This window comes from Enoplosus armatus, unplaced genomic scaffold, assembly GCF_043641665.1.
Source record: "Enoplosus armatus isolate fEnoArm2 unplaced genomic scaffold, fEnoArm2.hap1 Scaffold_284, whole genome shotgun sequence".
In the NCBI taxonomy this organism is placed as follows: domain Eukaryota; kingdom Metazoa; phylum Chordata; class Actinopteri; order Centrarchiformes; family Enoplosidae; genus Enoplosus; species Enoplosus armatus.
Window position 1 is genome coordinate 3,911 of NW_027261230.1, and position 11,234 is coordinate 15,144.

An 11,234-nucleotide genomic window follows, 5' to 3' on the forward strand; every position below is an offset into this window, starting at 1 on the left:
CACAGGGGAGCCAGCAGTGTGTGCCTATTTGCCGAGCCCTCCCCGTGCTATGGTTTAAATATTTTGCATTGCACATGGGGTTTATTTAATCACAGATATTTACAGCCCCCCACCTCACAAGACCATAAGCTGATCATCCATCAAATACCTAGAAAACATGGGAGCAATATGTTGTTTTTGTTTGCACAGTGTTCCTAATGGCTAACATCCACATTAGCCCTCACCAGCTGCTTCTTGCACTTTCTTACATTGCTTTTAACAAGGCCTGTTATCATTATTATCATCCATGATCACATGACGCACTCCACACCAATCTGCTCCAGTATCTTTCAGCAGCAACATGGGTTTTGCTTCATAGTGGACCAGCAGGGAAAGTTTTTTTTTTTTTGGATGGGGGTTTTCGTGTGGGCCCCATGGGGCAGACCAGACTGGGACAGACCAGCAGCAGACAACTGACTGGAGCAGAGCAGAAAGGAAGGGCCGGAGTGACAGATGGCCTCAGGCTGCCAGCTAGCCCGCTTATCTCCAGCGAGGAGAAGCCCGAGACACACAGGCTGAAAGGGTGCAGAGCAGACGAGCAGGTGGGGGCGGCAGACAGATAGACGAGCTAATGCTTCGATAGGCAGACATCCAGAAAGCAGACAGATGTACAGACAGCTCTGTAAGTGTTCAGGGGCTGGAGCTGATGGAGACACGCTGCTCCAAGGACAGACGGACTCAGCGCAGACACTCTGACGACACAGTCTGACACACACACACACACACACACACACACACACACACACACACACACACACACACACACACACACCTATGTGGGGAGCACCTGAAATAGTGTCAGACTGTAACATGAGGAGCGCGACCAGCAGACACTTTGCATGCAAACACACGATGTGTTAAATATTCAAATTCAGTTAAATGAGCCTTGCACTTAAAACAAGGTGCGTTTCATACGGGCCACTCACATCTAGCGTGTGTGTTTATATATATATATATGTGTGTGTGTGTGTGTGTGGTTGTGTGTTCAGCAGCATTACTCATGAGGTGTAAGCTCATCTGCTGTCAGGACAAGCTGTGAACAGAGTCTTCACAAGGCTGCGCCCCGCAGATGGAGGAGTCTGCCTGTCTCGCTTTCTGTCCGCTGACCTACTGAACAGAAAAAAAAGTTACTGTTACTTTCTGTAACAGAAAGCCTGTGTTACAAACTGGGGGCACGGAGTTTGAAAGACATTTACCAGTCAGGGACAGTCAGGTCTAACGAAAGAGGTTGTTGAGTTGTGGGAAGTAGGATCCAGTGCTTTTTGGAGCTTGACCCATATTGGGGACTAAAAGTGAGGATATCTCAGCCAATTATTGACTTTAACCATTCTTTTTAAATCTGTCTCTGGCAAGACGGGACTTGTAATGTAGTATTTTTAGTATTTTAGTATTTCTACATACACCACTGCTTTACTAGCTGACCCTTCCTGCTGCCCATCACATTTCCCTCTGTTGTTTTTCTGTCTCTCTTCAAGCCCTTTGCTTTTATCTTTCCCCCGTTTTCTCTCCTCTGTGAGTCTCACTTGCTACCAGTCTGAGTTTCTGAGAAGAGAGGAGAGGAGAGGCGACGAGGGAGGGGAAGCGGGGCAGTTAGTGTAGTCCTGAATAGCAGGGTGTTTTCAGGCTGCAATGACAGGCTCAGACAGGCAGCCGCTCTAATGACCTCTGACGCCAGGCCCTGTCTCTCTCAGCAATAACAAACACACAGAGGGCCCCACAGGTGAGCTCCACCAGCAGGCCCTCTGTCAGCTGTTAAGAAAGTCCAAAGCATCCTTCTCCTTATCAACCCCCAGCCGTTCCTGTACGTACATGTAAAACAGACCAGAGAGCAAAGCTCGGCCACGATCGGAGACTCTGACATCAGCCTGAGACACAAAAGACACTTTCTGTCTCTTATCTCAAAGATAAATGCTTTTTCTCCTCCATTTAGTCTAAGGTAGATAGCTGGGTACTTAGTTTCCCCCAGCACCCCATGAGGAGGGATTTACGATAAACTCCCCAAGGCTCGGCTCTGACCAACTTCAAAGAACACAGCCCCTCTTGTTTTATGGAAGGCATGCTTTCAGTTTTGCTCCCCCCCTCCCTTCCCTCCCCTCCTCTGTGTTTCTGTCTCTCCTCTCCCAGTGTTGTCTTTTTCTCCCCCCCTTCTCCCTGCGTCTAATGAAGGCTAATGACAGGCCGCGGTGAGTCTGCTTGGGCCGGCAGAGATCCTGCCGCATTAACATTGCAGTTTGTCTCAGACGGGACCTTCCAAATTACCGGTTACATTCACAGCTACCGCCAGATGAAACGAGGAAGGGAGGGCGGGGGGAGGCTGGGGTTGGATGGGAAAGACGGGGGCAACTGAAATGGCTCTGAGAGGGGCTCTGTTAATTTTTTCCCTCACATTTATTTCCCCTCTTCAAGCTTTCTTAACCCTTGAATGTGTCTTTCATCGAGGAGGCTGGATTTGAGTGTGTGTGTGTGTGTGTGTGTGTGAGAGTAGAGGAAGTGTAAAAGATTGCGGAGCAGTTGATAGAAGTCACAGCAATTAGGTGACGACCTGAAAAAGCACAAGGGGCGCTTAAAAATCAGGAGAGGAAACAAAGTTGCAAAAGTAACAGTCAAAATATATGAAAAGCATTCCTTCTCTTCCCCACCCCGCCCCCTCTTTCTTTCCTCTCGCACTCTCTCTCTGTCTCCCTCTATTTCCCTTGCGCCTGACTGGCTCCCACTTTTCTAGCTGGGAGTAGCTGGGAGCCAGATTTCTGTGGAATAGAGATATGAAGGGGGAGAGGGACGGCGCAGGAGGCACACTAAAGGGAGACGTGAGAGGGAGGAAGGGGTGGGGGGGGGGTGGAAACTGGAGCATGGCCAATGCTACACTTCTTTTACGCTCAGGGGAAACTTTAGACTGGAGAGGCCTAGCTTGTCACCAATTCAGACACCAGGGTATGAGAGTTATCGGCCTAAACACCACGTGCTTCAGCGTAGACAGGGAATGGTTTATGTGTTTACGTGAAACTTGTCTCGTTGCTGTTGCTCAGTTACTGCGGCCTCGTATCTTTTAACTCAAATTCAAAAGATAGTTTATAATTCCCTCCCGCGGGGTGAAGCATGTTGCTTGTAGAGAGATGATCGGGACAGTCAGTTGACGTCACTACATTGTTGGCCACGCCGCTACAAAAATACGAGCCAGACAGAAGATAAGCATTTAATGCCTAGACAAATATTGTACTGCATGTGGACACTTGCCTGACAGTGTCTCTGAGTTGCTTCTCTTGTCTGAGGTCCAGGAATTCCAACATGGTTTTCCTGTCTGGCAGAAATTGAGGATGACGGTTTAGTTTTGGCTCCCGACTAAAGCAAATTCTCCATTTCCCAAAACAGGGATAAGGAAGAAGTTGTGAAGAAGTGGCAATGTTTGAGACGCTTGGTGTAGCCTTTAGCATTTTATTTAAAAGCCTCATGCACTCATCTTTTCCTCCTCTCCTCTCTTTTTCTTCATTCTTTGATCTCTTTGTATTTTACTGTGTAATATTTCAGTGTCATCATGTCTTTGCTGTGCGGCTTCCTACAGGTCTAACCATCTCTGCCTCTCTGTTTCCTTCTTCAGATTCCCTGGCGTTGCAGGAGTCTGGCGATCGGGCCCATTGGTGCGTGGTGGCATACTGGGAGGAGAAGACACGTGTCGGGCGCCTCTACTCAGTCCAGGAGCCCTCTCTGGACATCTTCTATGATCTACCTCAGGGGAACGGCTTCTGCCTGGGTCAGCTCTGCTCTGACAACAAGTCCCAGCTGGTGCAGATGGTGCGGGCCAAGATCGGCTATGGCATCCAGCTCACGCGTGAGCCAGACGGGGTGTGGGTCTACAACCGCAGCTGCTACCCCATCTTCATTAAGTCGGCCACACTGGACAACCCGGACTCGCGCACGCTGCTGGTGCACAAGGTGTTCCCCGGTTTCTCCATCAAAGCTTTTGACTATGACAAGGCCGGCAGCCTGCAGAGGCCGAACGACCACGAGTTCACGCAGCAGCCTCGCACGGGCTTCACGGTGCAGATAAGCTTTGTGAAAGGCTGGGGACAGTGCTACACCAGACAGTTTATCAGTAGCTGCCCGTGCTGGTTGGAAGTCATTTTCAACACCCGATAGCAGCAGCCTTCCTCTTCTTCACCCTCCTTGCCTCTTCTGCCCCCCCACAAACAGACTACACCTACTTTCCTTTTTTGTTCCAGAGGTTCAAACAGAGAAAAAAAAGTTTTAAAAGAAGAAGAAAGTATAAGATTCTGACGGACTTTGTTTAATAAATGACTAAGATTTAATTAAATGAAATAAGAAGCGAAAAATGTATTTTATGTTATATATAAATATATTATTAATTGTAAATATGAAGACGTTTTATATGCATCATTATTTATGTATTGTGCAATGTGTTGATGAGAAAAAGAAAATAAGATGCACTTTGCTTAATATAAATGCAAAACAAAGAAATGCCAAAATAAAAAAAAATACAAATAACATTTCTCGTCCAGTCTCTGTTTTATCTTGGTTGTTTGTGGTGGTTTCATTCAGTTTTTTTCAATTTTCATTATTGCCAAAGTCAACATTGGCTTAACTTTGTGTCACTGAAGGACTTTGATGTCATGCTGTGGATCGTAAGAGCATTTCCTTTTGAGACAAAACGAGTCAGACTGTGACAGAGTCATAACTCACTGTCCCTGTCCGTACAGGCTCATTACGCCTTTTAAAATTGTCTTTTTTCTGAGTTATTTTGGGACGAATGTCCTTTTTCCTCTCTGTCATTAGCCGGTTGATGACATCACGGCCAGGAAGCAGTAATGACAAATTTCAGGAACCAATAAAGTCAACAGAGGGTCCGGCTTCCTGGAGGAGCCTCTTTATTTTAATGGCTGATGAAACAAAGGAATGTAATGTATCAAACAATCACACAAAGGATTTAGTGCCACTCCTGAGGAAATGAACACATACTGGAAAATTTACTGGAAGATTACAACGCCATTTAGCCATTTTACATATCAGAGGAATGGCCTGAGCATGCGATTAGAGGCGATGGCCTATTAGTCACCTATTTCTATATTTCTAAAGACAAAACAAACTAGATTTCCTTCTAACAAAACCTCTCTGCGTGTGTGTACATGCATGTGTTTGCGTGTGTCTGTCTGGGCCTCGTCCTGTTTCTAGTCAGATGGGTGTCTGTGAAGAGGATTACTACTGTAAGCCTGCTTTACCCACACACACTGTCTCAAAGACCTACATTCACAAGACCCACTTTCCACGGCATACAACCCCCACCCTCCGCTCTGTTCAACAGCGCTTTGAAAAACCTTGAATTTTATTTAGAATACGGGAGACAAAACAACATATTTACTGACAGTGACTCAGTGGTGGAGGCAGGAGTGAAATGGAGCGTGTGTGTACTTCCTCCCTCTCCATATAAAACCATGTTTTATAAAAGAGTTTAATAATGAAGGAAACCTTTAGAAAAGTCGGACTTTTCTTGTCCCTGAAATAGATATTGCCCTGCACAATTCAGATTGTTTATTGCTTGTGTATATCAGTAATCGCCAAATCATTACTGAAAAAAGACATTATGTAATACATAAATATTTGGATGGTATTAGCTGACACATATTATAATTCAGACTAAGGATAATAAACATAAATCCACATTGATAAATACGTCTCCCGTCTCCCTGAGCAAACGCTTGGAGGACACATGTTTATATTCATTCCCTCCTGTTTTATTAATGACTGTGCCCTGCACATACATTGCTGTATGTATCTTTGTATTTATATTATACACTAGTTTGGTTTTATTTTATAAAACCCAGAAAGACAACTTTATCAATAAATTATACCAAAACCTACTAGAATACAGACCACCACAGGGGTTGGACCACATGGTGGGACCCTGTTCCTTGACATCATGCACTTTAAACTCATGGCTGTCTGCATGCCCTCGCAACAATAATCCCTAACCCTGCTAATACAACTAAAGCGGCTCGAAGCTTTGTGTGTGTGTGTGTGTGTGTGTGTGTGTGTGTGTGTGTGAGAGAGAGAGAGAGAGAGAGAGAGGAATGGCCTTATATCCATGACTTCCCTCAGACAGGGTGACCCTGATTCTGCCCAGCAATAATTCCATTAAAACTATTACAGATTTCAGCAGCATGTACACACGACAGCTGTTTTTTTGCGAGCAGCTTCTAAGAAAAACACTTGAGTATTTTATAAGCTGGTTCTAGTTATATTAGACTCAAAATCTTTGAATTTGACCATTTTTAGGTCAAGAAAATAAAGCGTTTCTGGCTGTGGTGGGTGCGATGAAGACATTGAAACACAGTTTTGACTGTCATTTACAGACAGTATAATTCAACACTTTAAGTAATGAATAAAATACAGAGCTTTTTGGTGGGTGCAGTATTTTTTTAAATCCTGGCTACAGTTCTCCTTAAATGCAGTAGTATTGTTTCTCAGGAACTAAGGCTACCCTTTTATTTAATCTAACTATCGTTGTTGTTTTAATAAAGCGATATGATGATAATCTGTCACAAAACAGACACCTTTTCTTGTGTCTTTAAATTGGGGAAACAGCGCCCCTCTGGGTTATAACGGTTGGTTCATGTTAATCAGTGTAAGTGGTGAAAAAGGGTATAACACTTAAACATTCGAGCCTGCCGTTGAGCAGCAACCAGGTGAAGGTGGCATCCTTTGATTCAAAAAATGCAGTTAGCTGTTACCTGTCAAACAATCAGATGCGGTCACGCTACTGTGAGACTATTAATGGACAGGTGTCTGGGAAAATAACTGCGATATGAACTTTGAAGCAGCCGCTCTTAGGCCTCACAACTAACACATTTTAAGCTTTAGCAACATTCAAGTGTAACAACCGGGAGAGTTAGCTTTCTAACTTGTTAGCGCTTAGCTAGTTCTCCAGTGTTGATAGTGTTATCATCAGCTAGGGCTAATTAGCTAACACCCTCTGCCTGAGTGTGTCTGTCTTTGCTTGCTGCTGGCTTTGCTGATGCTTAAATGTGTGTATTTAACTACTTGCTGTGTGGCTGTCAGTTGTTTGAGCAGGAAGTTTGTTCTTGGATTTACTGACTGTTCAGTCACCTGTCGGCTGTATGTGGTTATCTGTAGCCAGTGCAGACGGTCTGGTCGATGCATGTGAGGTTTTTTCCTTCAGTGATGTTATATACTGTGTACGTACCTTGAATAAGTAACTGGAACATGCTAGTCAATGTAGACTAGCCTCACAGATTACTTTTGTAATCTAAAGGTGACTTTCTTGTGGAGCTGCAGTGTGCGTCTTTAAAGGATCATAGGATTTTAAGTCTATCTTAATGCAATATTCACACGAGAAAGGCTGCAGTTCAAATGGTCGATTAATCAGATGATTATTTTGGTTGCTGATCTATTCAAACTCCTTGTTTTGTCTAACAAACAATCCAAAGATACTCAGTTGACTAACATAAACGACAAAAAAACCCAACAAATATTCATATTTGAGAATCCACTGAATTTTGGCATTTTACTTACAAATAATGTGTACTGTGGATTTTGACCCCCATCTCATACATTGCAGTCGTCCCAGGAAGGGATCACTTCACGGCCAGTATGTAGAGGAAGTATGATTACAGTCCTTCAGTGTCCGTATGGGCATGTATAGTGTATTAAAATAGACCTGAATGTTATCCTTTTAACATTTAACTCTCCGTATCATGTTGGAAAAATGCCACGCTTGCTCCGCCATCTTATTCCACAATATAATGAAATACAATCAGCCCGCTTGCTGGACAGTCCTTTGTAAGAGTCAAACCAGCATGCGGTTTGTCTGTGGCGAACACACCCATGCAGTCTACAGCAGGTTAGCCACTGTGCATGTGTGTGTGTGTGTGTGTGTGTATATATATATATATATATATATATATATATATATATATATATATATATATATATATATGTGTGTGTGTGTGTGTGTGTGTGTATATATATATATATATATATATATATATATATATATATGTGTGTGTGTGTGTGTGTGTGTGTGTGTGTGTGGTGGGGGGGGGGGGGGGGGGTTGGGAGGATGAACAGGGTTGTGGTCTGTAGGTGGGGCCTTACAAGCCCGTCTAGGTGGGGTTAGTGGGGGTTGCTTCTGCCTGTTCTTTGTGTGTGAATGAGCCCTGACCTTTTCACTTCAGGAACTATTTTTTCTAATTTGAATGTCAGCTGACATTGAATCTGATGTAAACATCCTCTTGGTTGTTTGAATAATGTGTTGTGGATTTGTCTGGAATGTGAGTCATCTTAAACTGCATTATTGTTTGAGACATCCTACATATGCAGTATATATAGATCAAAGGATTCTGTATGCTTTGTCCTTGCATTTGCGTGCTGTGTCATATAATATATACTTGTGTGTGTGTGTGTGTGTGTGTGTGTGTGTGTATGTATATATGTCCATGTATTCCTGCACACGTGCCTGCATGCATGCATGTGTGGATGCGACACAAAGTCCTCGTCTGTGCTGGTAGACACAAAGCCAGACCCCCCATCCCCCTCTTCCTCTTCCCTGGGGGGGTAGATAAGACAGTCTGTCTATCTGCCTGCTCCCAGCAGGAGGGGGGCTGGGGCCCAGGATGAGAGGTTATGGAGGTGGTGGGGTGGGGACAGTCTAGCCGTGTTTACAAGCTGGATGTGTCAGTTGGGGGTTTAAAGAAGGGGACAGTCACTTCTGGCATTCTTATGCTTATTTAGCTCCAGCATGGCCTGCAGTCATGTTTTTCCCAACCTCAGTGAATCCCAGAAAAAATCTCACACAATACACACACACACACACACACACACACACACACACACACACACACACATTTAGTGGCTGAAACATATGTACAAACACACAAAGTAGTGTGTCTTTGATCTCTGCTACAAAAAACAAGCCCTCTTATTTCAAAGTTTTTATAGTTTGTCAGGCAAACCTGCATTGTGGTTAAGTAAAAGATTTAGATGTTATATTAACCACTGTAACCAAAATTAGCTGACAGTAGCAAGAATACAGCTTGCTGATCATCATTAAAAATGTTTATTAAGTCCTGCATGTAATGAATTTTGAGCCAATATTGATCAGTCACGCACAAGACTGCTTGACTGTGTACTGTTTGCAGTTGTAATTAGAGTTTGTGAGTTTCGATGCCACTACTTATTCATCTCCATGCACACTGCTAGTGTGCCACCACATGGGTTTGCACACAGAGAGAAGAAAAACGTGGATGCAGCATCTTTAATATGTTTCTGAGGGAATGTTTTGAAGTTTACTCCACCATCTTTGTCAGTTATTAGAGCCAGAATAACAAACTTTACTTGACTCACAAAATATGAGTAGAATTTCATGTGTTTATTGGGTTCGGAAAGAAGAAGTTCTTTATTTACCACTGTGTGACCACCTTGTTTTTTAGTGTAATTAACATTAGATTATTAACATCAGCACTAAAGAAAAAAAACATTGAGTTTAACATTGTTGTCATTTTCAACAGCTCAACAATAGCTTAGATTTACATTCAGATATGGCTGCGGCTAACAATTGCTTTTATTCTTGATTGATCTGCTGATTATTTTCTCTAGATTCCCTACATGTATTATGCAGCATCAGTCAAAACACTAAAACATGAAGTGACAGAATTGCTGAATTACCAGAGAACGATTCAAACAAAAGTAGTTGTTTTGGTCTGGACAGTAGACAGTGATGTGGAGAATCACTGCCAGTTCCGAAGACGTTCTCCTTCTGTCTTCATCAGATGTTAAATGTTTATCTATCCCTAGGGAGAGACCTCATACAATATCTAAATTTCATTGTTAATTTAAGCAGCTGTAGCATCTTTCTGGCAGCATTCAGTCTTTTGCAATATTAACTTTGAAGTCTGTACAGCTGTTAAAGTCATATGTGTTTGCCAAAGCTCAAATAGGAAAACAACCCGCCAACTCAATAATTGACTGATTTGATTGTGATTTATTTAAGCAATCTTTAGGCTTTTTCTCAAAGGAACTCTGGACAATGTCGCAAAAGTACACAGCAGAAATTGCAGTATCTTGTTGTTCCTTGAATTCGTCTGACGATTTCGGTGTCTGCCCTTGCCGTCGTCTCTCCAGTTAAGAGACATTTTCGTTGCCGTCTTCGTGTAACTGACCCTTCTTCTTCACCCGCAGATGTTTCGTATTCTTCTGGTTTTCCGGCAGTCACATGATAGAAACGTGTCTGCATCGCACACATGCTCGTTGGGAATTCTCCGGACAATGACCTAATGCTCTATTCACACATGGGCACTATCGGACATTACATGGACATTGTAAGCGGGTGCTGGGCAGTCCAGTCCATCTGATTCGGACATTTGCGTTGTCACATGCAGGTCCTCTGCGTAATGTCCGTGTGTTAAAGATGCTTAAGTTTTATGAAGTTGGCTCTTTATTTTATGGATGAAAGAGAGTTGATCTTTATTTTAGTGAATATCTTGTTAACTGATACTCCACCTAAAATCTCTCTTTTGAGTCACTCTGTTGGTTGTACAGGCTCAAATCTGACGGGAATCTTTAGATGAATTTTGATAAAAAGACGATTCTTCCATAGACGCCCTTATTTTATAATACCCTCAACACCCACACACACATCACATCACATTAAATCATCACATACAGCTCCCTCTCCGATTCACCTTCTCTTCTGTATATTTATACACGTAGTATGTGCGTATTATTACCATGATAAATCAAGGGAAATGTCAGTGAACACACAGAACATACCCTATGAAATATGATTGATAGGTGCAATATCAGCATGAGACAAGCTTGAGATGACTACAATATCCTCTCCCTTTTCTTTTTCAATTACGTTACACAAGAAGAGCCATTTCCTTGCCTTCCTCTTGATTATGAATTGCACTGTCCTCCTATCGGGCCTTCCTCCCAGAGGCCAAAACCCCCCACAGAGGAACAACGTTGATGTCAGACTCACTGACAGAGAGCTGACTTTAATAAAGCAATGGGAAATTCATTTTCAAAAGAAGGAAGCAGCGTGTGGAGACAAGATGACTCTCCAATCGAGGCAGAAGGCACGGCAAGGCACACAAGGCAGGATGCACCAGAGATACCCTGCTCCCATTCACACACATGAGCACCCAGATATGTGTACACTGATGTCA

The 11,234-nt window shown here is 43.3% G+C and overlaps 1 pseudogene; it reads left to right on the forward strand.

The window, feature by feature from the left end:
- The first annotated feature begins 413 nt into the window (after positions 1-413).
- On the forward strand, positions 414-4,510 carry LOC139307232 (mothers against decapentaplegic homolog 7 pseudogene; annotated as a pseudogene).
- Positions 4,511-11,234: the final 6,724 nt, after the last annotated feature.